The sequence below is a fragment of the Chiloscyllium plagiosum genome, chromosome 28, assembly GCF_004010195.1.
Source record: "Chiloscyllium plagiosum isolate BGI_BamShark_2017 chromosome 28, ASM401019v2, whole genome shotgun sequence".
Classification (NCBI taxonomy): domain Eukaryota; kingdom Metazoa; phylum Chordata; class Chondrichthyes; order Orectolobiformes; family Hemiscylliidae; genus Chiloscyllium; species Chiloscyllium plagiosum.
Genome location: NC_057737.1, coordinates 24,516,988 through 24,536,532, shown reverse-complemented (window position 1 = coordinate 24,536,532; position 19,545 = coordinate 24,516,988). Strand labels below are relative to the sequence as shown.

At 40.1% G+C, this 19,545-nt stretch overlaps 1 long non-coding RNA gene across 1 annotated transcript in view; it reads left to right on the top strand.

Annotated features, from left to right (window-relative positions):
• Positions 1-17,229, top strand: part of LOC122564047 — an 82,951-nt gene extending 65,722 nt beyond the window's left edge. Inside the window, exons 3-4 of the long non-coding RNA XR_006315803.1 lie at positions 11,644-12,522; positions 15,391-17,229. This is a non-coding gene — a long non-coding RNA (uncharacterized LOC122564047). The remainder of the gene's footprint in view (positions 1-11,643; positions 12,523-15,390) is intronic.
• The last annotated feature ends 2,316 nt before the right edge of the window (positions 17,230-19,545 follow it).

The following is a 19,545-nucleotide window of genomic DNA, read 5'->3' as shown; positions in this document are numbered from 1 at the left end:
GTCTAGTAGCCTGTATCTCAGTATTCTCCTCGACAACACTGTCGTTTTCAAGAGTGAATACTGTCGAAAAATAATCATTTAGTGCTTCCCCGATCTCCTCTGACTCCTCACACAACTTCCCACTACAATCCTTGATTGGCCCTAATCTTACTCTCATCATTCTTTTATTCCTTAAATACCTATAGAAAGCCTTAGGGTTTACCCTGATCCTATCCACCAACAACTTCTCATGTTTCCTCCTGGTTCTTCTGAGGTCTCTCTTTAGGTCTTTCTTGGCTACCTTGTAACCCTCAAAGCGCCCTAGCTGAGCCTTCACATCTCATCCTAACATAAGCCTTCTTCTTCCTATTGACCAGAGATTCCACTTCCTTCATAAACCACGGCTCCCGCGCTCTACAGCTTCCTCCCTGCCTGACAAGTACATACTTATCTAGGACACGGAGCTTTTCCTTGAATAAGCTCCATATTTCTAATGTGCCCATCCCCTGCAGTTTCCTTCCACATCCTATGCTTCCTAAATCTTGCCTAATCACATCGTAATTACCTTTCCCCCAGCTGTAACTCTTGCCCAGTTGTATACACCTATCCCTTTCTATCACTAAAGTAAACATAACAGAATTGTGGTCGCTATAACCAAAGTGCTCACCTACTTCCAAGTCTAACACCTGGCCGGGCTCATTACCCAGTATCAAATCTAATGTGGCTTCGCCCCTTGTTGGCCTGTCTACATACTGTGTCAGGAAGCCCTCCTGCACACACTGGACAAAAACTGAACCATCTTTAGTATAGTGTTCCCAGTCAATATTTGGAAAGTTGAAGTCCCCCATGACAACTACCCTGTCTCTCTCACTCCTATCAAGAATCATCTTTGCTATCCTTTCCTCTACATCTCTGGAACTATTTGGAGGCCTATAGAAAACTCCCAACAGGATGACCTCTCCTTTCCTGTTTCTAACCTCAGCCCATACTACCTCAATTGACAAGTCCCCAAACATCCTTTCTGCAACTGTAATACTGTCCTTGACCAATAGTGCTACACACACCCCTTTTACCATCTTCTCTGTTCTTACTGAAACATCTAAATCCTGGAACCTCCAACAACCATTCCTGTCCCTGCTCTATCCATGTCTCCAAAATGGCCACAACATCGAAGTCCCAGATACCAACCCATGCTGCAAGTTCACCCACCTTATTCTGGATGCTCCTGGCGTTGAAGTAGACCCACTTCAAACCAACTTCTTGCTTGCCGGTGCCATCTTGCGTCCCTGAAACTTGATTTCAGACCTCTCTACACTCAACCTTTTCTATACTCAAACTACAATTTTGGTACCCATCCCCCTGCTGGATTAGTTTAAACCCACCCCAATAGCCTTAGTGAATTCCCCCCCCCCCAGGATATTGGTACCCCTCTGGTTCAGATGAAGACCATCCTGCATGTAGAGGTCCCACCTACCCCAGAAAGAGCCCCGATTATCCAAGAATCCAAAACCCTCCCTCCTGCACCATCCCTGTAGCCACATGTTCAACTCCTCTCTCCCCCTATTCCTTGCCTCACTAGCACGTGGCACGGGCAACAAATCAGAGACAACAACTCTGTTCGTCCTAGCTCTAAGCTTCCATCCTAGCTCCCTGAATTTCTGCCTTAAATGCCCATCTCTCTACCTACCTATGTTGTTGGTGCCTATGTGGACCACGACTTGGGGCTGCTCCCCCTCCCCCTTAAGGATCCCAAAAACACGATCAGAGACATCACGAACCCTGGCACCTGAGAGGCAACACAACAAACATGAGTCTCTCTCGTCCCCACAGAACCTCCTATCTGTCCCCCTAACTATGGAGTCCTCAATGACTAGTATTCTGCTCCTCTTCCCCTTTCCCTTCTGAGCAGCAGGGACAGATTTACACTGATTTATATTAATTCCTTACTCCACTTAAATGATCATGGACTAAATTAGAGGTCCCCATCTACAGATACATAATGCTATTTGGCAACAACAAAGGAAAAGCAGTTTACATTTCTCTGACTGATAATGCCTATTGGAAAGAAAAATACCAATAATAAAACAATAGACAATACCAAATATATGGGTGGCACGGTGGTTCAGTAGTTAGCACTACTGCCTCACAGCGCCAGGGACCCACGTTTGATTCCAGCCTCGGGTAACTGTCTGTGAGGCATTTGCACATTCTCCCTGTGTCTGTGTGGGTTTCCTCTGGGTTTCCTCCCACAATCCAAAGATGTGCTGGTCAGGTGAATTGATCATGCTAAATAGCTCATAGTGTTAGGTGCATTAGTCAGGTGTAAATATAGGGTAGGGGAATGGGTCTGGTTGGGTTACTCTTCAGAGGGTCGGTGTGGACTTGTTGGGCCAGTGACCTGTTTCCATACTGAAGGGAATCTAATCTAATCTAATTTACTAAGATTCTAAAGATAATATTCAATGGAAATTTACTCAATATCTGTTTTTTTTAATTTTCCTTGAAATAAGGATTGTCTTCTGAAAAACATATTCTTAAAAACAAGTTAGATTTGGTTTCAGAATTTGTTCCAACCCCTCTCCGTTAAATTTCCACCTTGTAATTTAATATGTAAAAGCTTTCCTTTTTAAAAGCTTTATATTAAAATGCTGATAGAACGCATTTGATTTGTTTTCTATTTTCAAACTGCATGTTGTATTCATTGTTCTGAGGAGAATGGATTGCAAGTATGTAAAAATCTGACATTGACTTGTAATTGAGTTAGAAAAATCTGATATGCCTCATACAATCTGTGACTCTATAATTAACAGCCCCCCCAAAACTAGAGAATTTTAGTTCCACATCAATATCAGTTTAGAGCACCCTTATCACTCCAGAGTAAAATGTTTTTTTTATATTATAGTTTCTTTATTTAGGTTTTTCTTTTCACACAAGGTACTAATTTAGTAATTTGTTAGTAATAAATTGGTGCATAACCATGTAATGCTGCAAGGAAGTCTACACTTGAAATTCATCTAATAGTTGTAATGTTAAAATGATCATAGATGTGCAGGGTTAAAGCAATGAAGATATTTGAAAACAAAAATGAATTCTTTAAAAATGTCTCGCCAACTAGCAACATCAATGCTCAATGAGCACAGGGGTCTCGCCAACTAGCAACATCAATTGCTCAATGAACACAGGGGTCAGGGGTCATTGCTGAACGAGACTTAGTGAGTATCTTGACATGGGCAGTAGAGGTTTGGATAAGATCAGGTTTACAGAGGATGTAAAGTAGAAGTCTAGCCTGGAAGCCTTTCCAGTCTAAGTCCCTGTCATGCACAAGCTTGATGACCACCTACCAATGAAGAGTTCAGAAGAAAATATCGAGCAGATCACAAGATACACCTTAAAATTAGGTGACAACCTATTGAAGCTACAATACTGTAGTACACAGATAGTTAAAACAACATCATCATGTTATAGATGGAGATAAGTGATCCCAGAAGCAACAGATCATTTCAAAACAATTAAAACACTAACTGGCAAAGAGCATCCCCATCCTCAACAATGGGAGTTCCCAGTACCTGACTACAAAGGTCAAGCATAATTGAAGTCAATGTGAAATGGAAGAAAAAAATTCCACTGATTGGAGTGAATCCCAACACAAAGGAAAATGTTGTGGATTTTAGAAGCCAATAATCTCAGCCTCAGGACTTCGCTGCATGAATTATTCAGAATGGCATCCTAGGCCCAACCATCTTCAACTGCTTTGTCAGAAGTCAGAAGTAGGAATGTTCACTAATATACCTGGTACCAGTTGCAATTCCTTATGTTGAAATGTCAGACAATTAACAATTAACATTCACTCCACAGTGGAGTCAGGTAATGATCATCTCAATCAAATGAGAATATAATCATCTCCCCTTGAAATTCAATGTATTACCATTGCTGATCAGCCCACGGAAACATCCTAGGGTGTTATCATTGACCAGAAACAACTGGATTAGTTATACAAATTTAGTAGCCAAATAAACAGGTGTTACTAAAGGATATATAAAATATGGATTTAGTTAGGTAAAGATTTAGAGTTGAGATAAGATTTAAATTTCAATGAAACTGCGTATCTGTCAAAGGATAGTATTGAAAAATAGGGTAATACTTCATTTTACTGTTTGTGTTAAAATCCTTACAACTATCACTGAGATGGAGATGTACATATCCTTGTTTTTGTGTAATAAACCTATGTTCTGTTGTTAAAAAAACATCTGCAGCCACTTGCAGATATGTTTCAGTAACTAACCACAATGGTAACCAACTGCAAAAAAAATCAAACATATGATTTTTCAAGCTAGGTTTTATTCTGGGATTGGACTAATCCAGTATAAGTTGAAACTTTATTGCTGGAACAGCACAGCAGGTCAGGCAGCATCCAGGGAACAGGAGATTCGACGTTTCGGGCACAGGCCCTTCTTCAGGAATGAGCAGAGAGTGTTCAGCAGGAGAAGATAAAAGGTAGGGAGGAGGGACTTGGAGGAGGGGAGTTGGAAATGTGATAGGTGGAAAGAGGTCAAGGGGAGGGTGATAGGTCGGAGTAGGATGGAGGCGGAGAGGTCAAGAAGAAGACTGCAGGTCAGGAAGGCGGTGCCGGGCGGGAAGGATCCGGCTGAGACAAGGTGGGGGGAGGGGGGATGAAGAAACTGGTGAAGTCCAAGTTCATCCCCTGCGGTTGGAGGGTTCCCAGTCGGAAGATAAGACGCTCCTCCTCCGACCGTCGGGTTGTTGTGGTTTGGCGGTGGATGAGTCCAATGACCTGCATATCCTCGGTGGAGTGGGAGGGGGAGTTGAAATGCTGTGCCACAGGTTAGGGGGAGTTGAAATGCTGTGCCACAGGTTAGGGGGAGTTGAAATGCTGTGCCACAGGTTAGGGGGAGTTGAAATGCTGTGCCACAGGTTAGGGGGAGTTGAAATGCTGTGCCACAGGTTAGGGGGAGTTGAAATGCTGTGCCACAGGTTAGGGGGAGTTGAAATGCTGTGCCACAGGTTAGGGGGAGTTGAAATGCTGTGCCACAGGTTAGGGGGAGTTGAAATGCTGTGCCACAGGTTAGGGGGAGTTGAAATGCTGTGCCACAGGTTGGTTGGGTTGGTTCGTCCGGGTGGCCCAGAGGTGCTCTCTGAATCGCCCCGCAAGTAGGCGGCCTGTCCCCCCAATATAGAGGACCTCCAAGTCCCTCCTCCCTACCTTTTATCTTCTCCTGCTGAACACTCTCTGCTCATTCCTGAAGAAGGGCCTGTGCCCGAAACGTCGAATCTCCTGTTCCCTGGATGCTGCCTGACCTGCTGTGCTGTTCCAGCAATAAAGTTTCAACTTTGATCTCCAGCATCTGCAGACCTCACTTTCTCCTCTAATCCAGTATAACCATCAGCTGGGATCATGACAATGGACAGATGCTGGAATCTTGTGGCAGGGAAATCATTTCCTGATTCTCTAAAACCTGTCCAATAACCACAGGGCACATCGGAATTGTGCTGGAATACTTTCCATTTGCCTCAGAGTGTGGCTCCAACAGCTATCGAGAGATTCAACACCATCCTGGACAAGGCCGGCAGCTATTCCACTACTTTAACATTCGCTCCCTCCACTGTTTACTCATAATGGTGTCACCGTCTGGAATATGCTTTGTCTGACCAAAAGTGATCTGACCAGTTTAGAATGCATTTAATAAATTTAACTATTTTGAAACCATAAGATTGTCAAAGTTAAGTTGCCTTTTCTGTTGCTTGAAAAATGTCTAATTGAAACAAATGGAGTAATATGATGTTTCTGCATTGGACAAGCAATAATGGACTGCATTATTTCTGAAATAAAACATTAATGTATTGCTAGGTACTTGTTTTCTATTTTTTTCAGATTCTGTGTGTTCACATTGCATGATTCTGAATTTTAAAAAATCATCTGGTGGACTGGCAATATATGATCAGTCAAAGCAAACATTATTTATTCTTGATACAAGTTTTCATATAAACATAAGACAGCATGCCAGACCAAAATACAGATGTATAAATAAGTATTACAGTAAAAAATACTTTATCAATGTTGGTATTTCTTTGAATTGATTTTCACCATTCTACAGGCATTGCTTACATAGTTAGCACACTTCTTTCAAAATAAATCTTATAGACTGTGAGGAGATGTATTAGATTTCCTTTGTGTTTTCTATCCTTCTGTATAGAAACCATAGAAAATAGGAGCAGAAATAAGCCATTTGGCCCCTTGAGACAGCACTATCTCTCATTATGGTCATAGCTGATCATCCAATTCAGTCCCCTGTTCCCACTTCTTTCCCATACCTTTGATCCTTTTAACCCTAAGAACCTCATAGAATACAAGGAGAACTAACAATCTGGATATAGAACAGGCTTGAAGGTAAAAGACAGAGTGTGGCAGTGGAGGGTTGCTTTTTGGACTGGAAGCCTGTGACCAGTGGAGTGCCACAAGGATCGGTGCTGGGTCCTCCACCTTTTGTCATTTATATAAATGATTTGGATGTGAGCATAAGAGGTATAGTTAGTAAGTTTGCAGATGACACCAAAATTGGAGATGCAGTGGACAGGGAAGAAGGTTACCTCATACATTGGAATCTTGATCAGATGAGCCAATAGGCTGAGGAGTGGCAGATGGAGTTTAATTTAGATAAATGCGAGGTGCTGCATTTTGGAAAAGCAAATCAGCGTGGGACTTATACACTTAATGCTAAGCTCCTAGGGAGTGTTGCTGAACAAAGAGACCTTGGAGTGCAAGTACATAGTTCCTTGAAAGTGGAGTTGCAGATTGATAGAATAGTGAAGAAGGCGTTTGGTATGCTTTTCTTTATTGGTCAGAATATTAAGAAAAGGAGTTGGGAGGTCATGTTGCGACTGTACAGGACATTGATTAGGCCACTTTGGAATATTGCGTGCAATTCTGGTCTCCTTCCTTGCAGAAGGATGTTGTGAAACTTGAAAGGCTTCAGAAAAGATTTACAAGGATGTTGCCAGGGTTGGAGGATTTGAGCTGTAGGGAGAGGCTGAATAGGCTGGGGCTGTTTTCCCTGGATTGTCGGAGGCTGAGGGCTGACCTTAAAGAGGTTTACAAAATCATAAAGGGGCATGGTTAGGGTAAATAAACAAACTCTTTTCCCTGGGTTGGGGGTGTACTGAACTAAAGGACATAGGTTTAGGGTCAGAGGAGAAAGATATAAAAGGGAGCGAAAGGACAACGTTTCCATGCAGACATTTGGGCATGTATGGAATGGGCTGCCAGATGAAGTGGTGGAGGCTGGTACAATCACAACTTCTAAAAGGCATCTGGATGGTATATGAATAGGAAGGTTTAGAGGGAGATGGGCCAAGTGCTGGCAAATAGGACTAGATTAAGTTAGCATATCAGTGGTGGAGGCTGGTACAATCACAACTTCTAAAAGGCATCTGGATGGGTATATGAATAGGAAGGTTTAGAGGGAGATGGGCCAAGTGCTGGCAAATAGGACTAGATTAAGTTAGCATATCTGGTCAGCATAGACGAGTTGGACCAAAGGGTCTGTTTCTGTGCTATATATCTCTATGATTCTATGAACCATATCTAACTCCTTCTTAAAAATATTTTTTGTTGTGGCCTTGACAGCTTTCCATGGTAGAGAATTTCACAAGTTCACCATTCTCTGTATAAAGGAATTTCTTTTCATCTCAGTCCCAATTGTCTACCCCATATCCTTAGATTGTGATCCCTGGATCTGGAAAGGACCTGACTTCCATTCATTACTTCACCACAAAAAATACTGAAATTGACTCAGCAAATGAGGTTATGGGGCTATCAACTTGCTGTGGCTTGATTGTACCATCTAGCCTCATTCTTAAAATGGTATTTTGTAACAAAGCTGTTTATAATTAATCATCAGAAATGTGTCGAGAATTCTTAAAATTTGCAGTAGAAACAATATTATTTAACAATGTTCTGGCTTTTCACCTAATGCTTAACACATGCATTTTTGTTGTGACAATTGATGAATTGCAGCTTTAAGAAAAGACTTTGTTCAGTATGCTAATCTGCTGTACACTTTGTTTTCATGACATCAGATACCCTTAAGTAATTCCTGTAGTTTAAACATCTCCTCAATTCCAATAAATTGATTATAAGTTCACCAACTAAAGATAGTTGAGGCTATCACGTCCTGAAGAAATAGCTATCTGCCTGAAAGCTTTTGAACCATCTAGAGTTGTTTGCTTTTCCTGAAAAGTTAATCTACTGGACACATTTTGTAACTGTCTCCTATAATTCTGCACATACTTAAATATTAAACACCATCACGCGCAGGTTAAAACATGATCAGAACTTCTGTGTATTTTTGGACTACTGGAGCACGCAACCAGCTGGAGAAGAGAAAATATGGTCTGGTCCAGTCACATTAAGGAGGTGTCATAATATATGGAGATAGCATTGTCTGTGGAAGCCATTAATGGGGACAGGTTTAGAGCATGCAGCCACTGGCCATCAAACAATATGCATTTATTATCCTTACCATTACTAACTTTCATTTTCTGAATGATAATAATATGATAACATTTGCTTTTTTTTAATGATTTTACAATCTGCCATCACCTGACCTGAACACCAACTGTATTCCAGATAATGGAAATGGTGTGTTGGAGTAAGTTTCATTGGTGACTCAAAATATGTCAATACCGTGTTAAAGGTACTACCACTGATAATTTGATTAAGCTACTGAATTGCCCTATTTTGTGTAACTGGCTAGCTCAGGTTAAAATAATATATACATTACACTTTTCATTAATAAGGAAATAATTATTTATTATGATCAAGCTGTCTTTAACTGAAGGCAAGACAGAAACATGAATTGCTAACTTATAACTCCATAACTTAAACTCTACCACCTTCTTAAAATTCACAAACACAAACAGCCAAACAAAGGGACAAGACAAGAAACAAATATTTTCATGGGAAATGAATAAAGTCACGGAAGCATTGTGCTGACACCAGTTTAGATCACAGATATCAATGTGCTGTTTTCCTTTAGTCTTCCCCCCTGTTCTTTCTGATTTGCGAATGACATGAGATTGTGGATGCATCCATTCTTAGTCTTTCATTCACTTGTTCAGCATTTGCTCTCTTAGTGCCTTTGAAAGTAGTTTTTCACCCTTTCCTTTTGACAAAGAATTTGTAGAGAGAGTAGTTAACAGGGAAATGGTGAGTGAGAACCACCGGAAGATTTTCTGTTACTTCTCCACTCGAAAGGGAGAGAAACATCAAAGTGCTTTCTCTCTGCAGGCAAATGTTTCTGCTGTATTGTCACATACAGAGTAGGAGCCACTTATCCTGGAACCAATCAAGTAGTTCTTAACTCGGGTTACTAGACCTGAAACATTAATTCTGATTTCTCTCCAAGGACACAGCCAGACCTGTTGAGGTTTTCCAGAAGTTTCTCTTTTTGCTCCTGATTTTCAGCATTTGAGTTCTTTTCTTTTTGGTTTTTTCGCTTAGTGTTTAACTCATTGCCACATCTCTTCCAGGCATGCCCACCTTGACGAAGTTCTGCTCTTCTCTCAGACAGGATTTCTGATCCAGTCTTTATTCTTGTTCACTGTCATTAATTTTACTGTCGCTCCTGGTATTTAACAAAATTATTTGCCAAAACTCATTTCCATAACCACATCACGTTCCTCAGTGAGTGCCCAGTTCTGAAGCAGGACCCAAAATGTTAACTCTGATTTCTCTCTACAGATGCGCCAGACCTGCTGAGTTTTTCCGCAACTTGTTTTTATTTCCAAACCAATAGTTGTTGCTATGCTGAGCCCAAAACAATTTGTCAATTCAAAAAGAAATTAAAAAACTATCTCTGGGCAAAACTGCCCTGAAAAAACACACACACAAATAGACACACACACAGTCACAATGTGTGTAGTCTCCTCCCACTGCTTAAATAGGGCAACATTGAAGATACAACTCAAAATGATTTCTAATAATTTGGTTTTGAAATTGCAACATCTTCCACAGTTTCCTTGGATTAAAGCAGTATCTTTTCCTATTTTTTAGGGCACAGTCCAAAGAAAGGTAGTTTTAATTGTTATAATCAAACTATTCTTCAAAGATACTATACAATCAGACACTGAGAAATACATAGGCTAAGGAAAAACTTTGAACTGTCACCTAAGGTTGATGTTCAGAAATCTTTTAAATGAGTATTGAAAATAATACTGAATTTTTAAAAATGTAGTTTAGCACTGATTCAACAACCACAATGCAGAACTCACAGTTGAGTTAAAATAGATTTGTTAAACTGCACCGTATCCATTTGTACATGCAGTTGTGTATTGCATCACTCTGCCAAAAATCATAACACTTATTTCAATAATGATTTGTTTTAATTTAAGTGTTTGCTTATAGTTTTTGATATTGCTTTCATTCCATAAATAGCATGCCACACAAAATCTAGCTTTATTTCATAAAATTGTAGCTCAGATAATGAAGTCTTAAGGGAATCACATGTCTAACTTAACACAAAAAGTTGTAATTCACAGATACCATGTGCTAGACAAACCATTCAAATGAGCTCAAGTTTAATAATTAAATTCATACCATTATTACCATGAAAGCAACAAAGATTCATTTGAAGGGTGTACCCTCAAACAGATCTATCATCCGAACTGCAAAGTTCTGAAGAAGGGTCACTGAACCTGAACCGGTAACTCTGCTTTCTCTCCATAGATGTTGCCAGACCTGCAGAGGTTTTCCAGCAGTTTCTGATTTTGAGTGTGATTTTCAGCATCTGCAGTCCTTTGGGTTTTTTTTTGTCTGCAGTGCACCATCTATGACCTAACTAACATCTTATACAGTATTAGCAAATCTTCCCTTTTTTTACATTCTGTGTGTCAGCTAAAAAGGGAAACTACTTCATATCCTTTCTCAATTAACTACTTGATCTGCTACCTTGAATCTGTGGACATGTCCTCTGTTCCTCTGCATCTTTTGGTTTTATATGATTTATTATGTATTCTCTTACCTTGTTTGTTCTCCAAATTACACTACCCATCCCTGCTCTGAATTGTACTCCACTTGCCATTTTCTGTTCACCTGAGCAGTGCATTGATACCTTTCTACAGTGTCCAGCTTTCTTCCACATCATGAATCACACAGCTGATTTTTGTGCCATTTTCAAATTGCTTAATCGTGCCCTATGTTTAAATCTAAAGAATTGATTTACACCAAAAAAAAGGTCAGTCAGCATTTGCAAAGCGAGCATTGTCCCTTTGATAATTCTACAGGATGATTAGTTTTAGCCTGTTTTCTCTTAAGGTTTTAAAGCCAGAATTATTGGCCAACTAACCACATAAAGTTTGGGCTGAATATTCCAATTGTTAGGCTGTGTTATGTTTGGTGAGGTTCATGGCAGGTGGCTCACAGCAACCATTTTCATGTGGTCTTACCCTGGTCACCGCATTCATTATGCATCAGGTTCTATGGTGCCCTTAATGCACAGGCATGCGACAGCAGAGACAGATGTGTTCACTACTGCCAGGATCTTGTGCCATTCACACCACTGGCACTATATTTTAACTCCATAAGTGTGCCACTTCAAAATGTGCAAGCCAGGAACTGACCTTCATATTCTGATGCTTGACCATTAACAGAAAGGACATGTCTCAGAAAAGGAAACTGACACCTCGCTTCAATAAAGGAGACTTGGAGATGCTGGTGGACAGGAGAGAGCCATCCGCTTCCCTGTGAACCAGCAAAGGAGGCCATGCCAACAGCACAGCCAGTCTAGACACAAACAGCACAGCCCAGGTCAGTGCTATTCCACAGATGAAAAAAAACCCAGTAATGCTGCAAGAAAATCAATGCTTTTCTGTGCTCCACAAGGGTAAGTTACATTATCTCCTTTCTGCTACCTTACATTCACTCTCACTCTGCCACTGCATAGAAACATTAGACTTCGTAATGTTCTACAATTCTCATTATTGCATGCAGCCACTCAACAGCTCTAATCCACCTCATTCTCTTAAACTACTAGCCCTTCTTGCCCTCTGTGATTCCTACTCAGTCATTGGGAACAGTTCACCACCATCAACTGCTCTTCCATCCACGTTTTGCTCACTTAATCCCTCCTTTTGTCTCATTGCAAGAGAAGATGTATCACAGTCTGGCAGAGAAAGCCAGAATGAACAGTGATGTGGCTAGCATTCAGTGCCTAAGCCCCTGTGAAGAGAAATCCTCAAAATGGTTGGAGTGAATAGAGACCTCATGTGGAAGTACTGAGAACTTCATGTTGAGGTAGTCCAGTAAGATTCATTGTGCTATGCTGCATTGGACTTTCACTACAACCAGTCAACATTCTTAAAATACTCAAATTTCAAACCCTTGTACAATTAATGACCTCTCTCTTTATTTTTAAGGCAGGCATCAGCAGCACCTCATCCCTATGAGGACCTCTACTTCTGAGGAAAAAGTCACAGATCCCTCAAAGGATGCACCAACAAGCTTTTCTCCACCAGCTCAGTGATTTTCAGGTACCTCTCAGGCCCGAGCAGAAAATGATCCTCAATGTTCGTTACTAACAACCATGCAAATGCACTGACAAGTAGGAACAGCAGATAGAATGTGCAGTGGGCACTGGAAATGCACATAGAACAACATTCCATCACTTTAGCTAGTGATGCATAGCATCAGTGACAAGAAGAGAGGGGGTCTCTCAAGGAGAAAAAGAATGCTTGACCTCACTCCATATGCTGTTCCTCTCTAAGAAAATGGGTAGTGCCATCAGTCACTCAGACTGAGGAGGAATTACCATCACAGCACCACCATCCTCTCTCCCAAAGGGTGAGTGTGCATTCTGACCAGGACAGTCTCAGCAAGCATGGACCCCTCTAGCCATAAATGCCTCGAGGGTCATCTGACCATGATCTTCCAAGTCAACAGGATGCACTGAAGAGCAAATTCCCTCCAATCTCAGCTGCAGATTCTGGCAATACACCTTAATATAGTAGAAAGGCAAGGGAACAAATACTCTGAGGGCACATAGCACAAGTAAAACTTGATTGTAAATACACTTTCACATTTATGTATATATATATATAATGTATTCAGTTTTTTATTCATTAATGGCTAGGCTAGCATTTAATGCCCATCCCAAATTTCAGTTATGAATCAACCACATTGCTGTTTGTCTAGAGTCACATACATGCCAGCCCAGGTAAGGACAGCAGTTTCCTTCCCTAAAGGCCATTAGTGAGTCAAATAGTTTTTTTTATCCCCAAACAGTCATTTCATGGTTATCATTAAACTCTTAATTTCAAACTTTTATTGTATTCAAACTCTGCTATCTGCCATGGCAGCATTCAAACCCAGATCTCAGGGTATCACCTGGGTCTCTAAATAAACAGTATAGTGTTAATACCACTAGGCTATTGCCTTCCATAGTATGTATTTTCAATCGTCACATATCTGATTGACTATCATTTTAATTGGTTACCATGGTTAATTGGCTACCATGTCAGAGTTAAGCAGTGTTTTCATGCATCACAAGGAGCATAGAAGTTATATTGGCGAGGCATTGCTTAAATTTGAGAAACGTCCTAGTTGGTGGCAGATATTAATAGTTCTTTATTTCTTATGTCATGAGTGTAGCCAAGAGTTAGCACTTTTTATTGAGAAGAACATTGAGGCCAAAGGTAATGTGAATGCCTTGTAGTATGGCATTGCCTATGTTCATGTTCTACATGTATGACCACCCTGTGTGTGACTACACGATCATTCGTGAGTGCACACTTCTCAGGTGGCAAAGATTCATTCTATCTATGTCTTTAACAAGGAACACATGCACATTCAAGGATGGGTTATGATGAAAGTTTAATTAATATCCAAACTATACCTCATAGAACAAACATTTACACCTTGTCCTTGTAGACAACAAAAGTTCACTCTCTGTTCATTTTGAATATGTTGGCATTCATTTTTCTTCTTCATGGCACAATTGAGGTTTAATTGAAGATGTTATATTATCCAGTCTGCACTGGAGGTTCAAGATTACCACCCAGATCAGTGCAATCTCAGCCATGTGGAGGAACATCCAGCAGTGTAGGAATAATGTCAATGATATTCACTTTGCCAGGATCAATGCAACTATGTGCTCTCTGCTATCTCATACTCTATCTTTGTACTGCACATGCCTCCCACCAAGGCTGATTTTCTGCCATTCTCATTATTGCAAACACATCTTCCCTCACTTGTTCAATTCCACCTAGTTCCCCTAAGTAACATACCCAAGCCCCAGGATTGATATCAAAAGCTGCCCTTGATTTATTGTACAGGGATTTTAACTGAACGATGTCTCAAAGTACTTGACTGAGGATGATTTCCTTAGAGTTTGAGACATCAATACTTACTTAAATTATATCCAGTGTGTTTGCTGCATATGTTGCTAACACGTGGTACAGGTGTGACATTGACATAACATAGTGTCAAATAGCAACATGTCCACCTTCTTGACTAATGACTGCTGACAACAATGTCAAGTTTCCCAAGCAAGACATAATTACTTTATGGCTGTTAACGTTGGCTGAGGGGGCAAAGTGCTGAAAGGCAATGAAAGGCAGGAATGCTAAAACCATCCTTGAATGAGTAGTAAGAAAACAAGCAAGCAGCCCTGAGATGTTCCCTGCTCCAGTCCATTATCTGGGCACCTATCCCTGTGCACAAAGTATCCTTGTGGCAGCATTACAATGACAGTTGCTTGTGCGCTCCAAAGTTCAGCAAGAAAATTCAAAAGTATACTATAAATGGATCAGAGATATTACATAGTGTGTTGAGAGGCTGGCATGTTTTAAATGAGGTGTGTGCAACGGCTGCCCTTGGTAGGTGCTCTGAGACATTCCAGGTTCCCAATATGGAGGTGCAGAACAGCAAACGGTAAGCTGGAGTTGCCACTTACCAACTTTGACTTCCATGACAGAAATTCGAGCCATCTATTTTCTTGCTGATGGCTGGTAGAGTAGGAGAGTTTATGTAATGAGGCAAGATCAAGTAATAATGAATGATAATGAGTAATAATCCCTGTTAATAGGCCTCTCACCACTCCCTAGCAAGAATCTCATCTCAATATCCAGAACGTAATTGGAAAATGTGACTTGTTGCTTTCATTGTCAAGAGAGACCTCACCCAACTTTTCACACAATTCTCCTAAATGTTTTTACCATAGCCCATATTGTTCAGGGCCTGTGAAGATTCTGCTCATTTATTTTTACATTAAAATGAGAAATATTTTAAAATGCTGAAGTGAAAATTGATTGAATCTTTGGTAGCAGTTTGATTGGCAGTATTCTGATCTTTATATTTTCCGGGAATCAAAACTAACAATGTGACCTATGTTTCCTTAAAAGGGATGGTGTTGTTCTTTTCAGGAAGATTAGATACAAATTCACTTCCTGGAACAGCCTCTTCCAAGAATTTATATTTCGACACCACAATGTTTGGCAAAGTTTCTTTGCAGCAGATGTCTTGTTTGCTTTAGCACAAATGTTATGATGTGGTTTTTGTGGAGCCAACCAAATGTTAATAAATTTCAAAAGAAAAACAATTTTTCCACCGTTAATATCAATGATACGTCTTAAATTGAGTTATTGCACACCAAATTTTACTCTGTTAAAAAGTCAGCAATTTCATTAGAATGATGAAATCACAGATTATTATCTCTTTCATTTTACGATCTGACAATCATGAAATGGCAATACCATACATTAAAGCAGGACAGCACTTCGTACACATAGGAACTCGCAATCTTCCAACTTCGAAAGTAACCCTCTGCTGAAAGGCTCAGTCACTAAACCTCTAAACACTCCTCAAGCAGCAAAGGAACTACCATTGGCAAAGGCCGGGTAAGGAATTCAGTGCAGATTTTTGATTTTGAGAGGTGCAGAAAATAAGTTTATGAAAGGAATAGGAAGAAAATTAAAGAATGGAATATCCTGGTTTACATTTTGTTCAATTTCTCTGCTGGATATTTTTGTGACAACCATCTTGTTGGATGAGATGTGCTACTGAGCCTGATGGTGAGGGAGCTGAATTAACATAAAAACATTAGTGGTTTAACCCAGGATACAGCAGAAAAAGCATCATTCAATGTGCACTAATTTCTCTAAATCATACTGTTCGCATTGGTCCTCACTATTCCAACCCAGTGTTTTCCCTTTCTGAAACTAACAAAATATTTAAGTAAAATGAAGGAAGTATCAAGCATTTTTTGTGGGCAGTTATGGAAGTAATTTTTGGAAGTTCTAAAATAATGAGAGCTAAAACAAAAGTGTCCTGCAGTGCTGAACTGTGACATGCACCAAAATGACTTGATGTGTAGTATTTTTTTAAAAATTTAGCTATGCAGAACAGCACAACTACAATTCACAGCAAGTGAAGAATACCAGGCATTCTTCAAAGATTCTTTCCAGATCATGAGGAAGTTAATGTAGACAGACAAGAATTTGTTTGAGGCGAAATTGGACAACCCTCAATCAGGTGAGGGGATCACAATTAATCTGTGCCCTTTTTATGTAATGCAGGTCAGCATCACATGGCATCAGACTCTGCTGTTCATTGACTGCACATTGGCAGAGGACCCAAAACCATTATTTGCTAACACTACTTAGAGCCAATTTTTAACCAGTCTGGCCAGTATCCAGTACTATGTGACTTTCTATTCAGTTGTTTGTGCCTTACAGTTATATTACTGAAGCACCAGCATGGGTCCGAAGCTTATTCTCTATTCCATATGCAGCAGCCTCAAAACAACCTGGCCATAGAAAATGGATTGTTTTTTTTGAGTTTTATTTCCATGTCCACTCTCTTTGAATCTTCCCAGCAAGAAGAATCAGAAAAAGTCAGTAATACTTTGAAATGAATACACTAATTGTAGTAGTCTTCCATTTTGAAATATACAGGACAAGTAGGACCAGTATGTCTCATTTGCCAGTTTTACTGGGTTTTTTTCCTCCAGCAATGATTTTTTCTGAATGCAGAGAATGGACTGTGTCCACTATTGTTGATTATTTATATTAAATGATTTGGTTTAAAATTTAGTGACATGGTTGATAGGTTTGTGGAAGTCGCCAAAATTGGTGATATAGTCAACAGTGAAGAAGGTTATCTAAGACTACAATGGGATCTTGATCAATTGGGCCACTGGCTGAGGAGTGACAAATGCAAGGTATTGCATTTTGGTAAAACTAACAAGGGCAGGACTTATACAGTTAGTGGTAAGGCCCTGGGTAGTGTTGTCGAACAGAGAGACCTGGGGGTTCAAGTACATAGCTCTTTGAAAGTTGCATCACAGGTAGACAGGGTGATTAACAAGGCATTTATCACACTTGCCTTCATTTCTCAGACCACTGAATATATGTTGAGGTTGTACCAGACATTAGTGAGGCCATGTTTGGAGTACTCTGTCCAGTTTTGGTCACCCTGCTATAGGAAGGATATTACTAAATTAGAGAGGGTTCAGGAAAGATTTACCAAGGTGTTGCCAGGCCTGAAGTATATGAATTATAAGGAAAGGCTGGGTAGGTTGACACTTTTCTCACTGGAGTGTAGAAGATTGAGGGATGACCTGATAGAGGTTATAAAATCATGAGGGGCATAAATAAGGTGAATGGCAAAGGTCTTTTCCCTAGGGCAGGGGAGTTTAAAACTAGGAGGCATATTTTGAAGATGAGGGGAGAAGATTTAAAATGGATCTGAGGGGCAATGTTTTCACACAGAGGGTTGTTTTTAGAGTGAACTGCCAGAGGAAATGGTAGATGCAGGTATGGTTACAACATTTAAAATGCATTTGGATAGACACATGAACAGGAAAGGTTTAGAGAAACATGTGCCAACTGTAGGTAAGTGGTACTAGTTTAGTTTGAGGAACATTGTTGGTATGGATCCATGCTATGAATCTATGTTAACACTATCCTTGTACATTGCAAAGGTGTCTCCTATTAATGGTCTCTAGCCTGCACCAGTTAATGGTTCCTATGATTTTCTGCCTTGGTACTTTGTACCTAAAATGGTGTGAAGGACTGTAAAGCTGAACTTTTTATTTCTTTATTTTTCTAAGTTATCCCTAAGACCCTGTACCTAGGTATCGTTCCACCTAAGATGGCACTTTACTAGTAAGTGTGACTTTGCAAACTTTTCTATGCTCTCATTTGAGTACATGTGACAATCAACCTAGTTTTAAATTCTACTTCTAAAGGGAAGCATTGCGGCTGCACCAATCAACAAATAGCAATGGTTAACCATAAGAAAGAACGCACACCAAGGTTTTCTGATACTGGACTGAAGATCTTTATCAAATTTACGTAACATAGGATTATCCTGTAACCCACACAAAGTCGGAAAGCCCCTAAAGGAAAGGTAGTGGTGCAGGCTCGAGTGTCCTTATTATCTACTTCTTTTCCTATTATGCATGTTCTTGTGGGGCTATATAGAAATATATAGTCCATCGCTCAGTTTTCTAAATTGACACAATTCTAATCTTACTCACATCAGCAATTATTGTTAAATAGAGGCCAAATGAAGGTGGGTGTTTAAGCTAAGAATAGCTTTCTAGACTTCAACAACTAGGTTGATCCATTACATCTGATTTCTTCCTCAAAGATTTTATCTATCTTTTTTTCACAGTTACGTGATATATTGTTGAGCTAGCATTAATTTCTAAAAGTCAGCAGTAAAAGGCTATGTAAAATCTCTTGACAGCTTTGAATAACTGCCCTTTCATACTTTTTATGTTTTCATGGGATGTTGACACCACGAGTTGGGTCAACATTTGCTTCCTATTCCTAATTTGTTTGCAAAGGTGGTGGTAATACCTCTTGTTAACTGCTTCAATCCAAGTGATGTAGATACATCCAATGTGCTTTTGAGAAAGGAATTCCAGAATCTTAACCCATTAACAGTGAAAGAATGATAATATAGTTCCATATCACAATGATGAACGACTTGCAGGTGAACTTGTAGTTCATGGTGTTCTCATATGTCTGCTATCTAGGTGATAGATGTTACAGAATGATAAGATGCTGCTGAGGAGTCTTGGTGAGTTGCTTCAATGCATCATGTTGAGAGTACAGATGGTTGAATATGGTAGTGAGAATAAATATTTAGGTTGGTGAATGGGGCGTCAATCAAGTGGGCTGCCTTGTCATGCACGGTGTTGAGTTTTTTGAGTGTATGAACGTATTAAAAGACAATATTTCATCCTCACTAACACTCAACACTGGAGCTCCCCTACTGTACTCACTGTATACAAATGACTGCGTTGCCAAATACCAGACTAATGCCATTTACAAGTTCGCCGATGACACCACCACAGTCGGTCAAATCTCAGATGGCAACGAAACAGACTACAGATGGGAGGTGGAAGACCTGGAAAAATGGTGTACTGAAAACAACCAGAAACAAATTGAGAACTTGGCCCGGTTTCGTAACAGTTTCTACCCTACTGTGTTAGAATACTGAATGGACTCACAAACTCTTATCATGCACCTGTACCTGTGTTTTTCCTT